The 22475-nt window shown below is 41.4% G+C and overlaps 1 long non-coding RNA gene across 1 annotated transcript in view; it reads right to left on the reverse strand.

Moving 5' to 3' along the window:
- Window positions 1-600: 600 nt before the first annotated feature.
- Window positions 601-22475, reverse strand: part of LOC112945560 — a 70803-nt gene continuing 48928 nt past the window's right edge. The window contains exons 2-3 of the long non-coding RNA XR_003249037.1: window positions 1090-1227; window positions 601-651 (exon numbers count right to left, since the gene is read on the reverse strand). This is a non-coding gene — a long non-coding RNA (uncharacterized LOC112945560). The remainder of the gene's footprint in view (window positions 652-1089; window positions 1228-22475) is intronic.

The raw sequence follows: 22475 nt of genomic DNA on the forward strand, positions 1-22475 counted from the left end.
TGGCTCCATAAACCTAAGAACATAAATGCTAGTTAAACCTGAGGCAGGAATTATTTAGTTAAAAGGAGCTTTGAAGTTTTATTTAAAAAATTCTCTTTAAAATCTCTATAAAAAATAAAATGTATCTTTGGAGTCATAAAGTTTTCAWGCCATCAATGAAAATTAGCTTGGCACAAAAAGAATTACAAATTAAACAATCAATAATTTTGACATTTCAAAAAATGTAACCACATCGCTCCCTCAAAGAAATCTAAAGCACCCTCATCTCCCAGCCTTGTTTCAGGTCTTGTTTCTCATGCAGCCATCGGTTTTGACAGGAGCGTTTGTCTCAGTTCGCACCCAAAGCTGGGGCAGCGACCCAGTAACCAAGGTGGGAAAAGCTACATCCAAAGGCTGCCCATCCACAGCCACCCAACCAGTGCAAATCTCAGGTCTGGATTTACAAAGTGTTCTCAACCCATCTCCCTCAGTGGAACTGCTACATTAGGTACAATGGTCACTGTACCTAACTGATCTTTTTCACACCCACTTGTGAAGTCTTACTGGCCCAAAACTGGTGCTGCAAAAGCCTGGCAGGCTTTGTGGGGCGGACAATACATATCATAGAGCATTTGGATCCTTTGGTGTGGATGTACTGGAGAGACACTGCATCTATTGCAGAGAGAGAGAGAGCTTTGAACATTATATGCACCAAACAGAGATACAGAATGTCGTACAGAGTAGGAACAGTACTAAAAAAAAAAAAAAACCCAAAGGAAAATGAGCTATTGATTTCATTTGAATAAGACATCTAAGACCCCAGTATTTATTCAGTATCTTTGGCAGTGTGGGACTTACTACRGCATGTGTCATGGTTCAGACACATGGAATACGCAGATTCTGATCCCTCCACAGCAGCTTAGCACTGCTCTGAGAAAACAGACCTTCCTTCACACTTTYGTTTGTTTCAGATAACCTTTGTGTTATCTGAAACCACAGAAACCACATCCTTGTGAGCAGTTCCACTGAAATCAAYGGGACTGTTTCTGTGGCTATAGGAGAGCAGACTTACACGCTCAAGGACTAGGAACTTCCACGCTGTTTACATACCGTTTAAACACTCTGCATCACATATACATCTTCTTGCTTTCTGATTTGCAGTCGTTCACGTGTTTTGCAGCAGTTTTCATGCCAGGAATTACCTGGATCTTTCTTTGCATTTTGTAGCTGTCTTGTTCTTCCAAGGAACTGAAAAGAAGATGCAAGCAATTAGAAATACTGATCTCTTACATTTTCAGCATATCCTCTTGAGCTGTAGCATTCTCCAAAAGTGCAAACACAGAATTCATGAATTGTGTATTGATATAAATTATTGAAAATGCAAATGATTACAGTTGTACCTTCCTCTGCTGCAATATTAATAAGAAGGATTTGTGTACTATAGCAAGAATAATGAGAGTTTATCTTTGTCTGGCAAGTTCTCTGCTATCTATGAATTTTAGGAAAGGCGAATAAATTGTTCTTTCCTTTCCCATTTGGGTTTTCATTTGTTCTCTGCCTGAAGTGCCTCCTACCTGGGCACAACAGCTCTAAAGAAAACTCTGTTTAAAAACAACCACTTGCAGATCACTGCTGCTTCGAGATCTACTTAAATTGTAGTTCACTCTCAGCTACTATCAATGGTCACCATTCAGGTTTTACTTTTCACATCAATAAAATAAATAAATGAACAGGATTTGTTTCATGATTCAGGTGGGGTTATTGGAGATTCTGAGATGCAATGGTTCAGCTGAGAAGTACGGCCTTACTGGCCAAGAAGCAGTAGAGTCAGCAGGTTGTATTAGTTTCCTCTGAAGTCCTGTAAGCTCTACTGAACTCATAAAAATGACAAAAAATAAATCAAAGCTAGGCAGGAGAGCAGGAAATAATGTGAAAGAAAACATAAAGGCAAAAGGAACAAAAATGTATAATAAAAATGTAAATAAAGATAAAAATAGAAAGCAGATTCTTTACTACTGTGTGTAGGTTGCCTGTTGGCATCCTTTCAAGATGACTAATGCACACCTGACCTGGGATTTTAGCTCAGGGCTCACAAAATACCTCATTGCTGTCTGARGCAGTACAGCGCTGATGGGAACAGTGTTAGTGCTCTCTTTGTCAGAGCYAAGAGTCACAAATACAGCAAATTTGATCCTTTGTTAACAATAGTTTTCTCCTTTCTTCCTCTCCTCATTTTGTGAAAAATACAGGCATGTCACTCAGCTGCCTTCCTTCTCTGGGTACTTCCCTATTCCTGGACAATGACAATGCAGAAGATTCCCCAATGACAGCAGTAACATCTCTCGCCTTTGGAGTACAGCAGTAACCAGCCGCTGGGCTGTAAGGTGGCTCTGATGTTCTGAAGAGCTTGAAATCTTAGCTTCCAATGGGCTCTTATGACTCTGCATTTTTGGAAGGAAAAAAAGGAAGTGTATTGAAAGAAAAAAAAAAAGTCAGTTAACAAAGAGGAGGAAAAGATTTCAAGCAGCTCTGTTGAGCTGTGCAGGAAGCTCAAGAGAACTAAGCGCTCCCGTAGGCCGTCTCACYGTGGCTTGGCTGAGGCGAGTGCCCCCATTGGCACCACGTACGTCCGGCACCGCGGGACACACCGGGGAGCTCCGCACSGAGTCCTGCGGAGGCATCGCGGGGGCTCTGCTCACCTGCGCCTTCTTTCTGGCCTCAATGGGAAGACGCCCTCCGGCACTTAACACACTCAGGTCCTGACGGAGTTCAAGCCACRGGACCAAACCAAGGCCAGTCAAAAGCACAGCCCTCGTGTGGTTCTGCTCAGGGCCGCTGCCTCCCTGAGCCCTGCACAGTGCGTGCCAGGTACTCGCCGCCAGATCTTCCATCCCACTACCCGTTTACATAGACATAACCTTTGTTGAATTACCATTTCTTCAGAGCCATCATTCTGCTGTTTTGTGCTCAAAGAAATTAAAGTGATAGTTTTTATTTCCAGAGAACAATTTGGATACTAAATCCTTGTGTACACTGTGGCACGTGCTGTTTTCTCAACTTTCTACCCCATGTAGCTACCTGAGATCAGTCCTGTTCTGGTGTTACACCCCCTGACAACATCCTCTTCACAGTTCATTACCAGACRGCTATTTCCTTTTGGATCCTGTGTCTTTTTCATCCATTGGGTTTGAGCATCCAGGCACTTCACAAAGTGTGGCCTCTGAAATGTMCTCCCCTGAGTGCACTCCAGGGCTAACAGCCCTAGTGAAGAAACATCCCATGGTAYGGTTACTGCCTTTAAAAAACAGAGCAAAACCACTGAAGAAGCTGGGGAAGAAAAGGGAGCAAGTCACACCACCTATATTTAACCCAAATTTAGATGTCCTCAAGAGTCAACGCAAAGAGATGGGGCTTCTCCGGAGGCCAGCTCTGCACAACTGTATTAGACTCCTTTTCTGAATCACCCTCCAGGGAAGTGTTTGCTTTCCAGCAACTACAGCGGAGTCCAGGGAAGCAGCTGGCAGTGCTGATGGGCCACGGGCAGTTTGTGTGGCCAAGTCCTCATGCTGGTGTTAAAGTCAAAAACATGCTAATGTTAACAGAACCACCGAAAAGTAACACACGTACAAATGCCACTGCCTCCCTCTGCACTGCTGACTGCCTTCAGAGCTTGGTCCRTGCTCTCCAGGCTCTGAGCATTTCCTTCCCCTCTTTCCTTATCCYGTCTTCTCATTCAGGCACTGGCATGTCTGACCCTGCTCTTACTCAAAAATAGGGATGCCACAGAGCACGGTAGTAACAGTTTCAGTTGGAAAAAGCACTTTAAGTGCAGTGTGAGGCTTTTTTTGTTTGTTTCAAACTGAAAAGATTTGCAAATCTGTATTTTCTATACTGTTTTCAGTGGAAAAACTGGGGGAAAAAAGGGCATTAAAAAGTCTAAACATTTCAACAACAGCAAGAAAATCCATTTTTTTTTTCTTTCTATTAGAGGGAAGCTCTGATAATTTCTACGTGCCGATTTTTTGCCTCTTAGCTGGAAAACTCATAAGCCTGTGTCTTTGTTGCCAACCTGAAGCGACTCCCACTGATGATTTTCACAGCTCGAGCAAGCCCCTGGTAAAAGACATTAATCAAGGTTCCATTCAAAACTGAGGATGAAATATAATGAGGGTTCCAAAAAATACAATTTGTAATACAGGCAAATATGGGCAAAACATCACCAGCACCCACCTTCTGAAGCACCATTCAGAGGGAAAAATGACTTATGCCTTGATTCTATTTGAAGGTGCGATTTGTTAGATTGTAGTCGCAATATAAAAAGACAACTTTGCAGAGCAGCTAAAACYCTGGCTTAATATCAGTATTTCATGAAAAATGAAACCAGGGATCGCTTTGAAATTATTTCTTTTCACTTGTCCATGTATTYGGCCAGTAGTAGAAAGGGCTGTCAAATATTATAGCCAAGAAAGAAGTGACACAAGTAGAAAGAACTGGAGGAAAAAATATTTTAAGCTTAACATTGTGCTTTAGAGTGAGGATTTTCAACCATTCTAGTAAACCATGGAACATGATAGAGCTTTTTTGCAATATAAATAAAGAAATAAAACATCATCTGTAAACTTCTCCATTGCCAAGTTTATCTGTCTATACAACATTAACACAACAAACCTCTTGGTTGAAAGGCACTGTACAAGCAAAGGTACCACTGAGACCTTCTGTCTGTGTCAACACATGCCCAGGCCTCCCTTGGCTCAATAAGGGCTTTGCTCAACCAATTCTGAAAGGTCAGCACCAAGCAGAGAAATCTTGCAGCAGTCAGAGCCAAATTTTGCAGCAATCAGAGCCAAAAATCACGACTTTCCTGTGCAGTTCCCACATATGCATGCTATTACAGACCATATGAAGAGATCTATTTTTGAAGGGATGTATAGCTATGCATTTTGAAACAGTATTTAAAATAGAACAGGAATAACGTCTGCATGTTGCTCCAGAAACTTGCGAAGTTTCRTAAAGTTAGTTCGGTGTCAGGTCAGTTAAAGCTTCAGGTGATGTTCAATAAACTCCCCTAATTTTACCCTTCCCCTTTCACCAAGTAGAATTTAGGACTAAATTCATTCTACATTTCTGCAGGGTTATAGCAGAGATAAATTTGGTCAATATGTATTCATAGCTGTGCTAAACACTTTACAGTAGTTTTCTTATGATATCACATGGAAGAGCCAAAAATAACTTGTTTTTTTCCAGGGTCCTCATCTAATTCTCTAGCAAATATAGTTGCTGAATGTAAATTAATGGTTATTACAGCAYCTGCTCTGCATTTCCCTTATTTTTATAGTGAAAGACTGACTTGACTTCTTATTTTGATAAAGCAATAGTAACACACCTGCTGGAGCCTGCTATATTGCTACTCCAGGGAAAGATGGTTAATTGCATTTTCTACCTATTAGAAAGAGAGGATTTTAGATTTAGTATCATCTTCCATGACATTCTTTAAACATCTTATCAAAGCTTTCCAACATCACAGAGAATTCACTCCTCCTTATGAGACACTGCCCACGAAGAAAGGCTTTGCCAAGACGAGCTTGTCGGGGAGTGAATCCACTCTCGACAACACTATTTATGTCTACAGTGAGAACACTGTTGTAATTGCAGTAATAACAAAAGCATTAATAAAGACCTCCTTACACGTACCAAAACRATTCTTCGGAGAAGGAACAACAGTGCATAATCCATAAGACTTAAATTAACTCACAGACTAGGACATAGCTTTGGATAAATAAAAGTGCAGGTTGTGCTTACTGGCAAAATCAGGCAGGACTGGTTTCTTCTTCGTTTTAGCGGAGAAGGRAAAAAAAGGTTATTAAGGGCCAAAACATTAAATTTACATTTGGTTTAGGAGTATAAGCCTTTTATAAGCATTTAGCAAAGAAAGAGGTGCCAATTGTGCTGATGAAGTCACTGGCTAATGGCTTGAGCGAGGGAGGATGCTCCTAGTACCCACTCACAGATGATCTGGAAAGCGCCAGCGACTCCCTCCCCATCTCTGGAACTGAGGGGAAGAAAATAAAGAAAAAACCCAAASATAACAGGCTTAGAGCGTCCACCTCTTTTGTTTGCCTTGGCAATCGGCAGTTTTGTTTTATGGAAGGACAGGGATGACACGGGAGGATCTGGTTAATGTGCCTTTTAGTCACCACTGTTAAGAGTGAGAGACAGGTGTTGGCGACATGAGCATCCCGGAGGGACTGCGGCAGACTAGAAGCAGCAGTGATCGGGCGCCCACACGAGGAACAGCTGCTTGATGGGCTCCATAAAAACAGAACAAAAAAAGAAACGAAACAAACCCAAAAATACATATAAGTAGTAGGGAAAAATAATAAAAGAACAAGAGCAAAATAAAGTCAAAATATGGGAGAAAGGAAGCAAAGCCAAAGCCAACTTTTATAGGCCAGCATTACGATTATCAGTGGGACCATTAACAAAAGCCACTCCAGTAGCCATAAAAGCCCTTGCACCGCTTGCCAGGTTCCCGGGAGTCTCCCGGAGATGGAGACGGAGGCTGCCGTGGCGGGTCCCCGTCCTGGCACACGGAGGGTAAATCAGGAGCATCATTTAACTGCCACCACCTACACGGGAGGGCGGTTATGGTGCGTGTAGGAGGCCGGTTTGGAAACCCAAAATCACCCGCGTGCAATTGACTTCCTTATAGTTCCAGGCAAGAGTTTTCCCTCCAGTAATTACATGGCGTAACCTCAGAGCAACAAACCCACCGAGCCCCTTGTGTACTCTGGGCCAAACTGAGAGGAACTGAAAAAAATCCCAACCCTTAGAACCCTTTTCAGCATCTGAGGCGTGCGAGTTATATCCCACCATACCCTCTGATGGCCATATCCTGTAGGGTTTATCTGTATAACGCACAGCTTGTTTCTCTTTCTGTCATCATTAATACTGGCATAAGAAATTGATTCATKTTCTCAAAGTATGTGGAATTCTGAGGTTTAAAGAGAAAATAAATCAGAGGAAATGCATGATGGAATATGCAAGTTCCTTCTGACAGTCAAACAGGTAAAAAACCAGCCTAGCTCTACTGACTCTGATCCATGTTCAGGCACATTTCCTTCTTTAAATAAAGCATCCCCAGAAACCAGCCTTTAATTTAACTGTAAGTACTTCAAGTTGGAACTGTGATATTTGWACAGTGCCAGCATAGCACGACTGCTGTGTTCACACACTACCACAGTAGGGAYGAATCCTAAGAGTAAAAATAGCTAAATAGGGAAAAAGAAACACATATAGATGAGGAAATAAAAAAGTAATGTTTGTAAGAGTAAGGCAACTAGCAAGAAGGTTGAAGGTTCTTCAGGGATAGGAATGGTAAATGGTATCTTATGCTTTGTCTCTAATATCTCTGCACAATATGAAGGCCAGCAAAGTGCTCTCAAGAAAGTCTTGCAGTAAAACAAATAAGAATTAACTTCTAACTAGAAGTTAACCTCTAACAGCAGATGCAATGTTAAAAATATAAGTACTGCAAAAATGCAAAATAGTTTCACCAGCTGAAGGAAAGGCTTTTTCAGATGTATTAAGTGGAACTGGATTATAAAATATCAGGTAGACAGACGGAAGGGAGGAAAAAGAAAATCTATCCCGATTCTTCTGGAAAGGCAGCATTCTGCATTACCCAGCATCTGAGCCACAAGCAAAATGAGTCACAAATGAAGTCTAGCAACAAGATGCTTTGGGTAACGGAAAAGTTGCTCTCCACCAGGAACAATATTTTGCAAAGGCTTCATCTCCACCAGAGCAGACTATACTCCTAGGTGTAGCAGGGCAGTGATGCTGAACGTGCAGCTCTCACGGGACACGAGCGAGGCGTTCCGTAGGGTGCCATCCAAGGGAAGAGCAGCCATCCCGGACCGGCAACCTGCTCCAAGGAGGGCCAACCTTGCACTTCCTCCAGCACATCACGAAGGTGCAACGTCTACACCGACACTGCAGTGTTAGGAAAGCTGCTCTGATGAAGCACAACAGCAAAAGCCGCAGTTGGAAGAGGCCGTGCTACGTTCTGACAAGATACCACAGAGCAGGGAGTGCATCCAGTGCCTTTGCTCTCCAGGACACTGGTAGCTACTGCTTCGCCTCGCTTCAATTCAGGCCCCTGCTGAACGGGTATTATCATTCCCACCTACTTCCCAGTAACGCTTTGTCACTTCATTACTTGCCTAAAAAGCGATACCAGATCATAGAGTACGTTGTGCTAGAAAAGCCTCTCCCACAAATGTGAATAGCCTATGGCTCTCCCGAGTGCTCTTCTGTCCAAGTCTTGTACTTCATCTATAGGCAGCTGTAAATGCTGGAAGACTGAAACCATAGGGGTGCTTTGAGAAAATAAGAATTTCTCCTGCATTATTTCGATTTGGATGGGGATCCTGTTTCAGAGAGAGGGCAAACCTCACGAAATATCCATTAACCTTTCTGGACAAAATATCTGGGGGGAAAAGAAGGTTGTGTTTGTTCCTCCAAGCGAAAAGACAAGGAAAAAAAAATCAAAGTTTCCCACCTAGACCACACAAATACTACAAAACAAATATACTTTTGTTTGTGGGTGCATTCTACATGCATTTATATATACACACACACACACACACACATATATATATAGTAGATACATGCGCATATGCACAGAGGTATGTGTATATATCACACAGGTATATCTGAACCACAAATGGTTCAGATGAAAACAAAGTCCTTATTTCTTTATGCCCAGCGATAAGCAACATGTCCTTCACTGAGGAACTGTGCCAGGCAGCACCCCACTGGGGCTGCTAACTCCAGCCTGCCAGTCTTGCACCCTGAGCGCGGACTGACGCCGACGAATGGGCCACCATGGGAGCCATCCTTCTGGAGATGCCGTCCTTACCTCGGAAATTAGAGGTCACTTATCAGCTATGCAAAAAGAGTCTCCTCAGTCCAACTAGGGAAGCAGTTAAGGCCTTTCTCCTTCCCCAGTCCTTCAGGAATACAACAATTGAATTGCTGCTATTGTGTCCTGACCAAGGAAACAAAACTGCCTGAATGGCACTGTTTCCAGAGGCGGGATCCACTGAGYGCTCACGCACTGATCTACCCCAGCTGATGGGTGACAACTTGCTCAGCCAGGATAAATCAGCTGAGTTGTGCACATTTCCACAGCAGCTCAGCATCATCAACAGTAAACGTGCAAGGAGGGATTTGCTGCGCTCTTACTCACACGAAGAAGGTTCTCCTCACTCACCATCCTGCTCAGGACTCGCCACTGAGTTATCTTTCTCCTTCCACCTGCTCACTGCATCGACACCTCAACCTTCACCTTTATATATCAAAAAGGTAACGTGATGTTGAGATGTACCAAGTGCGCACGGATCCTACTGATTTTGAACACTCTGAGGCGAGGGAAAAAAAAAAAAAAAAACAAACACCCTACAAATGAAAGTTGGTTTACTTGGTTAGTGCTTACAGAGTGGTTTAGATGCCTAATCGCAGGCAAAGAAATTGGGCCATCCGGCCTCAATAGCCTGAGACACACTAAAAAGAGCAGTTAAAGCTGCAAAGAAGATAATTGAAGTACAGTAAGAGGAGCAACAAACAGACCATATGTTCACTTGGGGACGGGACTGTGCTGCACGAGTGCAGGCCGGGGCTGTGATCCACTGCAGCGCGCACCTGAAGCGTTTCGCTGGGATGGGGTTTAATCAAGGGGTCCTAAGACAGCCCGAGGCTGTAAACTCCAGACAAGCATGAAGTGCAAAGCAACTGCGGAAAAAAAAATAAATAAAAAATAAAAAATAGGCTGCTGCTGTTTCGAAATGCATAAACAGTAGCATTACAGAGTGTGGAATCAAGGGAGCAATAACCGCGTTGTTTTATATGGACTCTGCGAGGCCAGGTCTGCAGCTGAACACGCCGCTTCGGTGCCGCTGTTGCCTTCGTTTCTGTTATTCCAAGATTTATTTTGTAAGTCAAACCGGTGCCGCTGGAAAAGCGCTAGCTTCAACCCCAAATATAAAATAAATCACAAGGAAATCAACGAGGGCAAGTGAAGTGATAAAAGATTGAAGAAATATGTTCAGTGCAGATGGTTACGAGAACGGAGTGTGCTGGGCCTACAGATGGGTCGATATAACAACACGCACATACCTGGAAAGGGTTAAGTGTGATGGCATTCCCAGCGGAGTACATGGACACCAGGAACGAAAAATCCCAAGCAAACACCATTCCCAGCATGTAAAGCCTGCTTCCTCTGCATTCCTGCTGCACAGAGAAGCTTTTCTGCAAAATTTGCAGTGCAAAGTCACACAGACTTTCGCCCTCCCCAGTCTCCTCTTGCCACAGGATTTGCAAGAACTCAGTATTTCTAAGGGAGGCTGAGACCAGTAAATACTAGTAAATCTAGGGGAAGAGCAGACAATGACAGAAAAACAGCCTGCTCAACCTGAGGCTAACAATAGAAATAGTTGGACTAAATAGCACAAAGCTCTCTCAAGTAGAACAACCCTGYGTTCATTACCTAAAATATAACAGTAGAGAAAATGGATACCTCAATTTGGCATCTCCCTGTGTGATCCCTTTATTATTATATGCAGGAGGGCCACCCAAGAGAAAGAACAAAATTGTCCTGTCGACTCTGTTTATTTCTAACCCCAACTCTCTTCAACACTCGACAAGACARTTTTTGAGAAGGTCACATTTCGAGAGCTGCCAGATTGAAGCTGCAAGACCTGAACTCTCCGCTGTATCTAACACAGAAAGGAAAATCCGAAAGGTAAAGAGACACCAACTGAATTTTGAAAAAGAGATGGTGGCTCAAGGTCCAGTGTCTTAATGTTGTCATGCATCAAAAGCCACCAAGCAACACTTAGGAGAGCCAAAGCACAGAAAYTGATTCTTCCTTTTTTAAAAGCAGTTTTCTATTGTGAGTGCACTTTTACTGGAATATTTTGTAGGAATCCATCAATTGTCATTGACACTATACATAGGAAATAGCAATAAATAAATGGTTYCAACTTCAGTAGCCAAAATTTTACTTAGACATACATTATAAACCTAAACAAGAGAACATTATTGRAGACTAATGGAAAAGAGAAACCTCTTGTTGAAAGCAAGAATGTTTCTGTACCTTGGCTTTAGCAAAGCCTTGCCAGAGTCTCCCATGGTAGCTTTACAGCCAAATTCAGGAAATACAGACTGGCCAAGCAAACTGTCAGATGGGTGGGAAACTGAAAGGATTGCCAGGCTCCATGGRTGGTGATCAGCAGCCCTCGGGGGATCACATGTGGAGCACTTTGATTTCCAGTCATGGAAATTGAGTCATGGAGTTTCCAGCCATGCCTCTCTGCAACTTGAAAGAAATTAATATACAGCAGTGAGTCCAACTTAGGGTCCCCAAGACAACCACAGGGCTAGAGCAGGTTATGGAGTCTCCATCTTGAGAGATATTTGCTGGACTGAACAAGGCACTGGGCAATCTGACCCAACCAGGCATCCTCTGGGTGGGGATTGAGCCATAYGACCAGCATCAGGTCCCTCACAACCTAGATTTTTCTGTGTAAGAACCTATCCAAATATTTGCTAATATTTGCTAATCTATGCAAACATTTGTTCTGTCTTCAGAATTTTCTTTCCAAAAACATTATTTTTTCATTCTAATTTTATGTTGCTGAAAATATCATTATTCTCATGGAACAAAAACTCCACTTTCTAATCAGCACCAGTCTGAGCAAAGCTTCTTATGAAAGAATAACTTTCTCCATGCTCCCAGCTTCAATTTCTACCAAACAATTCACTGAGGCTCATACCAGATTCAGTAAAGAAAAATTATCTTCAACAACATTACTCCTTATATTCTTGACATGCTTGAGGTCTACTTGGCTTTTCATGCAGTTTCTGACAGYAGCCAACGAGTAGCTGTCTCTGACTCTGTCCTCCTATCTGGTCTAGATGCTCRAACCCACAAACCAGCCTCTGAGATCTTACCATTTTCTTACCCCGCGCTCTCTGTGAGCTTTTTTACTACAGAAGGGTTAATACACTTTTAATGTGCAGCAGGCCTCTGATATAAGCAGAGGAAAACTAAATTTGATCATATAAACAACAAGTAAACAGAACTTCATACACAACACTACACTTATGTGCATTTTGTTAAAGCTTTTTTATGAGAGGGTCTCAGAAGAAATGTTTCCTTCCAGTTACTTTTCATCCCTTATTGGTTTAATCTGTATTTCTCCTTTCCTTCATAAAGGGAAGAAATAGAAGAATGCACTTGYCTGGAGTTTTCTGGGCATTTTTTCACAATGAGGGATACCAGCTAGATCCTGAACAAAAGCAGTGCTGATAAACTGCAGTCTGGGCAACTCTTTAAATGCAGACAAATGAACAGCAGGTGCTAGTGCCAAATTAATATAGAATTTGACCCATCCCTCTTCTGTTTTTTTTGTCAATTGCTGTTCACCAGTGCAGCACAGAGATCTGAATCAGATTTCCTGATTTCCATCAGATTGACASGGAAGGGCTGTTTGATCTAAGCCAAGTGCTAGAGAGCTGGTGGTCATGCACATTCTTCAGTGAGACTCAGTCATTTAACAGCATTACATTCACTGTAAACGCAGTATAAATGAATTCATTCTTYATTATTCTTCATTACAAGGCTTTTCAAATTCTGCTCTTAGTTTCCTCGGTTCAAATCAGTACTTTGAAAATGTGATGCCATATTTTAAAAGCTTGAAAGCACAATCTGGACACCTTCCTGCGTGAAGTGGGCAGGCTCAATAGGCATCTGTTTTAAATCCATCATGCATACATGTGCATATAGATATATCTATATGAATGAACATGTGCATGTGAGTGCACATTCAGTAGTCCAAATCCTAAAACAAATGTGAATTGAGAAGAGAACATCCTTTCTCAGCCACTAGAATGGCCCTTTGATCTCCTTACAAACACAACATACACTATGGCTCACTCCAACGCAAGGATTACTCTACTGGTACTCCAGTAATTTAGTGAGCTACTACAGAAAAATTTAAACTTTCTGTAAAGATTATTTTAGTTTGTAGGAAAAAAGCAAAATCTTTTTGTGTTATGATGAAGGGTAGCTCATGTACAGGAGAATGGATTATGCTTTTTGATAAGCAACAAGAACATAGTATGGAAGARCCTTTAATACCTTTAGAACTGGCTTTCAAGGCCAGTGAATAGGAACATTATGAACATTCACCAGATTCAGGATGATCTCATAGTAAGGATGCTGTAAAGGAGCTTCTCTCCATGACTAAGCAGAGAAATTTCCAAACTTTTGCACCTATATATAGTATATTTTTATAACACAGTTTACATAGAATCCCTAAAATTTCTTCTAGGTTACTATATACTCTTATAAAACTTTTACTCAGAAATACAACAAAAACAATGCAAATGATACACCAGGGTATAATATAATCAATGGCTTTTTGCTATCCTTCTGATAAAATAACTTTACTTGAGTGACCTAGCAGTTAAGAATGAGGAGGCACGTAAAAAGGTGAGAGTTTCATACCTAAAGTATACCCTTGACCAAACCTTTCTGTAAAATATTCAAAGAATTAAACATTGGATGGAAAGTAGCTGATTGGATTGAAAGTAGCTGGCAARGATGTGTAAGATCATAATCAAGTCCTGATCTAGCTAAGTTAAATTTAATTGAGGCCTCCTTTACTTTAGCTGCTGAACTGCCTTCTTAAATTCACAGAATATCTGTGGAGTCTGACAGAATAGCTGAGGGACAAAGATGAGGCCAATAGGGAGTCAGACAAAGCTACAAAAATATGTTTTTATTCAAGAAACTGATAGACAATGAGAAGCTGGGTACATGGAAAGGCAGCTTTATCCGTTCAAACCAGTTTTAAGTCACTGGCTTCTGTTTACAGTAACAGTATTGCAATAGGTGCGATACTCTAAGGGGATCACGGAGTCAAGGCTTATAGGAAGACACTAGAGACAGAAAAATACCTGGAAAACAGAAAAAATATTTCGTCCATACAAGTCCTTTCTCCAGCTCTGAAATCAAAGCAGTGAACGTTAAAGTAAAAACTAAACTAAAATCAACTCCTCTGTGTTTAAATAAATGATGTGGTTCAGATCAGGACCCTCAGCCTGTATAGTAGAGAGGCAGGCATAACAGGGTGACTATGGGACTCCACAGAAAGCTGATTTTTGTAGCACAGATAAAACCACAGAAATAAGGAAAGTGCTATAAAATCCATCTTTCTAAAGAGCCCGTGTTTATAATGCCTAATAATCAGGAATTTTTGATGAGTGCATATCTTTAGGAAGCGTTTTGTATGACGTGTTTAAAAATATTTAGTGTAGTTAACYAGAGAAAGATATTCAGGAAGAGAAGCATTCGGAATCTGAGACGTTCATCTCCCCAAAAGAGCTTTCCTTAACTTCCTGAAATATTTTTTCCATTTAAGTTTGAGACAAGTAGAGAAAGGACACAAAACAGATAGGTGTTGAGAAGCACACTACTCAGATTTACAGCCAATCATTTATTCCCAAGGCCATGCAGCAACTCAAGCTCTTATTAAAATCATTTGTGCAGTTGCTTTTCCCAAATGGTCGCACTGCTAATCAGCAAGTAACCAACATGAGAACACGGGAACCAACTTGAGACTCTACATTTTAACTACCAGCCACCACGGCCTCTTTTGTGCCTAGAACACATTAATCCTACCCCATCCAAATATTTGTGATCAGGATTCTACTGGGATTTACTACAAGTAGTCCGTTTGAGGGATTAGAGTTTACTAATCCAGTTTTTAAAGATATTCCCTGTAATTCTTCTGCTCTTTCACTCCTCTTTAAATTATTGCTGTTTGTGAACATAAATTTAAGCAGGAAAAAAAGAATTAAATTTAGTAAGTGGACAGCCTCTTTCTCATAATGATAAATGCAAATTACTACTTAATTGACAGTGACCTGATGGCTATATATACATATATGACAGGTGTCATGGAAGCACGACAAAAAAAATTGGCATAAACTCAAGGTATTTGATTTAATGTCCAGGGAGAGATGATTGAATACCTACAGAGCTGCCAGTAAGAGGCGTAGGAACAATTTATCTGAGAGATTTGGAACTTTCTGATCAAATAACAATTCAAAGCCGTCCCCCAACTGTTGTATTTATGGAATTACCACAGTAAACGATTTATTGCTTTGGAGGAGGTCAATAACAGTTTGTGAAAAGTCCAAGTTAGAAACATCTTGAACTAAGACAAGCATTCAATACAGAGTTCATCATTAGAAACTTTAAACTGTCCCATATAAAAAGAGAAACTGATGCTTGACCTTCATCAGTTCTTCTCTGTGTGTGCATGAAAGTATAGTTACTGAAAATAAAAAAGCATGAAAAAGGTCACCAAATTTAAGCGGGAGATTAGGCACACCAGTTAAAAGCGATTGATGGACATTTCTGAGTAGGCTCTGACAAGGCARCACAAGGGCTGATGCTCATTTTAAAATAATGTGTTTACATCCAACTGTATTAGCCTTTCTCCAGCCCACCATGATCCTTCAGGCAGGTAACAAATGTGTTGCCTGTGTTGGCTACGGGCTAAATTACTGACCTGCGAGTGCATATAGTATTATMAATGAGATTACGAATTTAAGCCTTCCTATAGCAAATGAAAACGCTGTGAAGGACTGGTGGCCTCTCCCTGTCCTTTTGGGATGAAACCTTGGCCTTCCCTTGGCCTCCCTCACGGAGGATTTTACACATTTGTTTCAAGGAGACCAGAATTTCACCCACAGACTTTGGTCAAACTTAGGCAAGCTTAACTGGGCACGACCAACTGGCACCTCAGCCTCAAGAGCCTTGTTGTTGTTAGTGAACAAGACCCATGCTCCTGCAAATTCAAAAAGTAAAGCTCAACTCTGGGATATGAAAGTGCAACCTCAGCTAAACCTGACTAGGCCAAGCAGGAGTTTGTCAYGCAAATCCAGGTCAAGAATCCTCAGTGTTACCCACCATCCATCCCGTAGCAAGTCATGCGCTCAGGCAGCCTCCGGCGTTTTTCAAACCTGATCTCTGCCCCTCAAATTTTAGATTTGTTACTGAATACAGAGCAAGACCCTGGAGTCACAGCTCACTGGTGCTTCCTCCCTCATGCTCCCTCCATGGAGAAGAGCAATGTCCATAAAAACACCCTCTGCTGCTACCACAGGTCCAACGAGGGCAGGGCCTCTTCGCAGGCAAGTCAAAATGCTAAAACTCCCAGTTTTGCAGAGGTTACACAACCTGCCAGCTTTGCTGTAGAGACYAACACCAGCGTGCTGGATGTTCCTTAGCACTAAGAAGTAGATGCCCACAGAGGCAAGSAAGAAAAAGCTTGGGATTAGGGCAGCAGCGGCTCTGCAGCGCTCACAGCGGCCTCGTCCGCCTTCCCTCGCGCAGWTCCAGGGTGGGCACGAGCAAAGCAGTCAGCCTTGGAGCTGACAAAGGCAGAAAGGCGGGAAAAGATGGGACTTAGTTTTTAATGATGCACTTAGATGTGTGAAAGCTTCCTCCTTTAATGCCTCTTTGATCATTCCCCTCCATGAAATGAGGCTAAAATCAATTTTTTTTGCTATTCTAGACATTTCTAAAGGATGGAGCATGGGCTCTATCTCCTAAAGTGAATAAACCACATCAGTTTCCAGAATGCCTAAATGATTTGGAAATCATTCTTCAATGGTGTTGAATGAAACTTAGGAGATTTGAAAAATGAAATTTTGTGCTTTTGGAAGATTTTTACAGGGCTTGATCTRTTGAATTCTCATTCTTACCAAAGATTCAAAGTACAGTTTTACCAATAATAGTAAACCAGGAGCTGAATATACTGTGTTACCTAAGGCAAAATTTGAACATGTTAGAATAGCCACTTGTTTAAGGATAACTCCTGTGTTTCCTCCCCTTTCCTCACTTTAGCTACAGTACAGTATCTGATCTTGCACAGTCTTAACTGTCCTCCTGCTTCGCCAAGCAGAATACTTAGCCTCAGAGAGTAAATTCTTTTTTTTTTTTTTGTGAGTATATATAAGAGTTGCTTTCATTTTCCTTTAGAATAGTCATTAAGCAGATACATGAACAAGAAGTTACCTTTCTCCTTTTAWCTGCAACATTTGCTTTTAAAATCATTGGAGGTTTTACAAACTAACACAAAAAAAAAGGAAAGAAAATTAACAGTCATAAGTATCAATTTCTCTGAATAAGTTTTGAATCTAGGTGGTGGCTGATGGGAGGCTCCCTCACCTCTGAGCAGGGAACTGCTTTTTTGAAGGGTTAAGGGGAAAAGCATCAGAGAAGCGAGAAAACAAGAAAAGGAGAGCAGAGTGTAAAGAATGAGCTGACAGAGCAGATAAAGCAAAAACCACACTAACCATTTCTGGCACAAAACTGTTCTAATAGCCCCAAAACAAATTGCTTCCTTTTACTAACATTTCTTTTTCTTTTTTTTTTCCTTGGAAGTGACACAGATGAGATGTCTCCAAGTAGCCACGAGCATGAAGGTTAATGAGGCATCCCATTAGTATTTCCTAATTGTAGCATGCCCTTGTGACCTTTGGGTCCATACTATAGCAGAACGCGAGTAATAATTCAGAAGAGCCTACAAGAAAATCAAGATCCAGTAAAGGAAGCCCCAGCACACCTCGGAGAATAGCAGGGGAGAAGCACCATAAAAGTCAATGGCCAGGAGGGTGGTGGGTTTTTAGGGACATGTTCTGCCCGATGTTAGGCCTTATTGCTCAGTGCTGAGCAGGCAACTGCTGAATCCCTCCCCATTCTGCTTTATTATTGGGCAGGTGTGATTTAGTGCTAGCCAAACACGTGGTTGACAGCACTGCCAAGCAGAGACAGGCGAGCAGCACAACGGCCAGGGCTGGCTGCTGCCCAGCTTTATGAGCCATGGTCTCACTTGAAGTCCTTYCTTGAGAACACTTCCTTAAGAACCGCTTCCTTCCTCATTCCTGGAGAAAAAGGAGGAGCCAAGTGCTCTTCAAGGTGGGGAAAACACTGTGGTCAGCAACAYGCAAGTGGCCACAGACAGTTTCTTTCCCTTTGAGAAGGGCTCCTTGAGCACATGGGCCTGGAAAGGATCTCCTGCTCCTTCAACCCTGTTCTGATGGGAAGATTTACCAACCAGCCGGTCTCCCAGGCACCAAGAACTTTTGTCATTGGGTTGACTTGTTGATGGTCACAGTTATGCTGTGTAAATGGCACTTTGTTTTTTTCCTTCTTGCTTTTCCTTGCGTTTAATCTATACTACTGCTGAAACAAGACAGTTTAACCAGACCATCCACTTCAGAGGCCTAATAGGTGATACAGATTCTGCTGTACTTGAAAGATTAATCCAATCTACTATCTTTTCCCTTCTGCCTACAGGCTTACCTCTGTTTTTGCTCTGAAGGGTGTAAAATTGGCTTGCTGTCTCTGGCTGATAGAGCAGAACCAGTAAATAACAGTGAATCACCTCTATTTATTTGTATCACAGTACTGGCCAGAGATTATGACATCCATTGCTGGATGCCTCACAAATGTAGCGCAAGAAATAGCACCTATCCGTGGAGTTCATGAACAAATGTGTGATCAAGGAAGGAGGATTTCAGAGATAAGGGCTGAAGCATAGGGAACCTCAAGGGATGACTACAAACACAGCGCAGCGCTGAGCAGAGACACACAAGCTTGGAGCTTGCCCCTCTTCTCAGACAGGACTTAAACAGCCTACGCTGAGCGCTGTGTAAATAGCAAATATCCTGTTCTTGGTACCTCACTGGCCTGGGAGACTTTCCACAGCACTACAAGACATCTAGCAGACTTAGCTAAAGCAGCTTTCAAAAGGTCAGAGATTTTTTTTTTTTTTTCCAAAGCATATCTGGGACTTGAAGTGAAATCTTAGGCCTTTCAGTTTTGCAATGGGCACCAGGGGCCTTATTGAGCTCACCCTCCCTTCCCTCACCTTATGAGCTCACATTTGGAGAACAGTGAGAAAACACAAATTTATATCCAGCATATGCCCRTCCCTCCCTCAGGGGAGGCGCCTCCCGTGCGAGTGAGTCGTGGGGCTGGGCCTAGAGGAAGAGGGAGCCACCAAGGGCGACCAAGTGGATGCAAAGGAGGGCTCCTCACGTCATGCAACGGACTCGCACAGTGCAATGTGAATATTAAGAGTTAATTCAAATGTGAAAATCATACCTTGATCTTAGACTAAAAATAGACCTGCATGAATTAATATTTAAAGTTTACAGGGCGCTAGATAATAGGGTGACAGGTCCTACTATTAAATGCAGCTCCAGCTGGAAAAGAAAAAAATAGCAGGCCTCCTGGCTAGATATCAAGTGCTTGCCTGTACTTACACCTGTAACGTTTCATTTATTTTAACAATAAAATCTTTGATACGGAGAATATTGCTTATTACTGACGGATGCAAATTGAGCTTGCAAGCTGGTAGATCAAATTACTAGTCAGTATACAAACACAGCCTCCTGCAGCACCAAAACTTCAGGTATTTGCTTATATTTATACTGGCTAAACCAAAACAAAATAATCTTCCACTAAAATACATAAATAAATGACAAAATCCACATACATGATATATTCTGACATTAATCAGATAAAATTTAAATCAGATCTCACCGACTGATCCACTTCAATTCCACTCCCATGATCTAGGATTCCCAATGTCAGCTTCTCTGCTTGCTTCAAAAGTCTTCCAAATTTGATCCTTAGATAAATACAAAAACTCCCTTCTCCCCTCTTCATTTTGTTTCCTCATGTCATAGTCTTCTATTATTTTTTGTTTTATCATTTCTTTATCTATTTTTTTGCTTTATCTTTTCTTTATCTAATCCCCGGYCTGAAACCAATTGCCAGCTATACATACAACTGAATAACCAGGGGGGAGGTCAAGGTTTGACCTCAAGAGGCTCTAAATAGCAACAGCAATAAGTGGTGTATAAAAAAAAAATCAAGAAAATTGTAATAATCATGTGCTGTCATGTGACAAAATATCTTCATCATTCCCAACCCCCTTTAAAATATTTTCTTGGAGTTACTATGAGATCTGGCTACTTCACAGTATATTAGATGTCCTTGGCACACTTCTGCAAGCACTGATAAAGAAAATTAGACTATGGCACAAAAGCCAAAGCGAGCTCCTGCTGCATGTTACMAAGTTCTTTACTTGAAACAAACCTGAGGAACTGCAGGAGTTGTGTGGATTCAGAGTTATTTTGCCTTCTAAACATTTCATCAGGTGGGGAGAGGAAGGGAACACATATAAAGCAGAAAAGGGACCATCTTTGCAGTAAGACAAGATTAGAGCAGCTACAAAATAATTTGGAAAATCAGWAAACTTTTCAACAACAACAACAAAAATAACATACAATGCACTAAAGGTCATTTTTAACCACTCAAACAACATTAGATCACCTCTAGGCTGCAGCACAGCCCTCTCATTTGGTCGTAAGACTGGACATGCAATCCAAAAGTCTACCTAGTCCTCAGGGGTACCAGGCAGTACCTCATTTTATTAAGAAAGGCAGAAGGTAACATCACATGCACAAAGACAGACCTTATTTTAGAGTTTGCACAAATCTATGCCTTCTCAAAAGAGAAGCAGCAGTACTAAAATAAAAATGGACTTTTCCTGTTTAAGCCACATTTCCCAGATTTTTTTTTACTAAAATGCTTAGGTAATACACATCCAGGAAATAACAGCTACTAGACATTTTAAAAAGTTCTTATTAGTTGAGGTCTATGAGAAAGTTCTTTCTATTTATTCACTTTGAGACCAATAGAACCAATTCAGCTCTATTCTACAACCTTCTAAGTGGTTTAATTCAATGTCGTCCATACAGCCTTTGAAAGAATGTCAACATAAGCATTACCAGATATTAGCCAAAACTTTCCCCATGCATATCACAGAGTAAACATAACAGGTCTACAACCAATTCTACTTGCTAAACAGGTTGGATCTGGGTTKCTTTCTATGTTAACCTCCTATTTTTTCTGGCTTCCAGAGAACGTACATGCAGGCTTTTTGTAAATACAACTTAATTAACACACAATAATTCTTCTGTAAATTAAGCTGTGTTACCTGAGCTGAATAAATGTTCTAGTTTTAATTAATAATTGTGCATTCTGTCTCTATCATCAGGAAAGTTATGAAGTAAAATCTGTCATCCTATCATGTAATGAGAGAACAAAGTTTTTTTTGCATTTAACATCCTCTTGATCATAATATTTATAGTGGGGGGGTCAAGAAACTTGAGGATTTATATTGCACATACTGTAAACAGCTACACATTAGCTGCATCTGAGAACAATTTACCATCCTATACCTATTTGTTGTTACTGTTTAATTCATTACAATATGACAACCTTCTCGCATGTTCAGCTCAGGTACCATCATCTTTCCTCTTTCTTCATATTTTACCCATTTATTTGAACTCCCTGCAATTACAGCCAATTTTGAAAAGTTCTTCCTGATCTCACTAATATTTTCTTCATTACTAGTGATCTTTCCATCTGAAACTCTTGGAGTTTGTTTGCTTTTCTGTGAAGMAAAGAATCAGCTACTTCCAATTTCAYACCTACACTGGCAGAGATCATATTGTAACTCCATAAGGCTCTATATAAACACTTCCTCTGACAGAGCAAGTGTATCTAATACTTTACCCAAGTGGGGATGGCAAAGTAATAGCAAACAACTCGCAAGGGCTGGCATCGCATATCAGGGCATGACATTTTTTTCCAGATAGAATTGCCAAAGGTGAGGCAATTTCAACATGCCAAATAGAAATCTGGTCAGGAGAGGTCTACAACTGAACTTGTGTTCTATTAAACCTCATGTAGCTACTGATCCTAACAATGCTGCCTCAGGAAAAAAAAAAAAACACCACTAACAAGACTGGAATTGTTCTGTCCTATTTTATGTTAAAATACTTTTCATTCATTCTGYTCCACTACAGATTCTGCACAACAGAGGAGCACTGGCTTATGTCAATATTACAGTAAAAATAAGGACTGGGAAAGATACATTTCATCTGAATGTGGAATGTGTCAATATAAAATGAATTTTATGGGTCTATTTGTGTTTCTGTGGAGAAGCTAAGTGCTTGCAGGTGTTATTTTAGCCGGGGAAATAGGACAGTAGGAAACAGGATGTCTGCGCTGCTCTTTTCCCCCTCACTTCCCCAAGAAATTAACCCCTKTGGTCAGCTTCTGGCCTGAGAGCAAGGTAGGTTCCCTACAGTCCCCAGATCCTCACCAGCTTTGGGAAAACAACACCTGGGGAGAGGAGAGAGCCCCCAGATTAGGACACAACTGATGGAAAATTGGCATCATGAGCCTGGTGCTCCCTCTGCCAGCTGGCACATACCAACCATACCACTTGCGATGGTGCAAGCCGGGAGCTGCTGTTGGAAGCAGCTCTGCTGACAAG

This window comes from Nothoprocta perdicaria, unplaced genomic scaffold (genome assembly GCF_003342845.1).
Source record: "Nothoprocta perdicaria isolate Ctin4 unplaced genomic scaffold, notPer1 scaffold_192, whole genome shotgun sequence".
Lineage (NCBI taxonomy): Eukaryota > Metazoa > Chordata > Aves > Tinamiformes > Tinamidae > Nothoprocta > Nothoprocta perdicaria.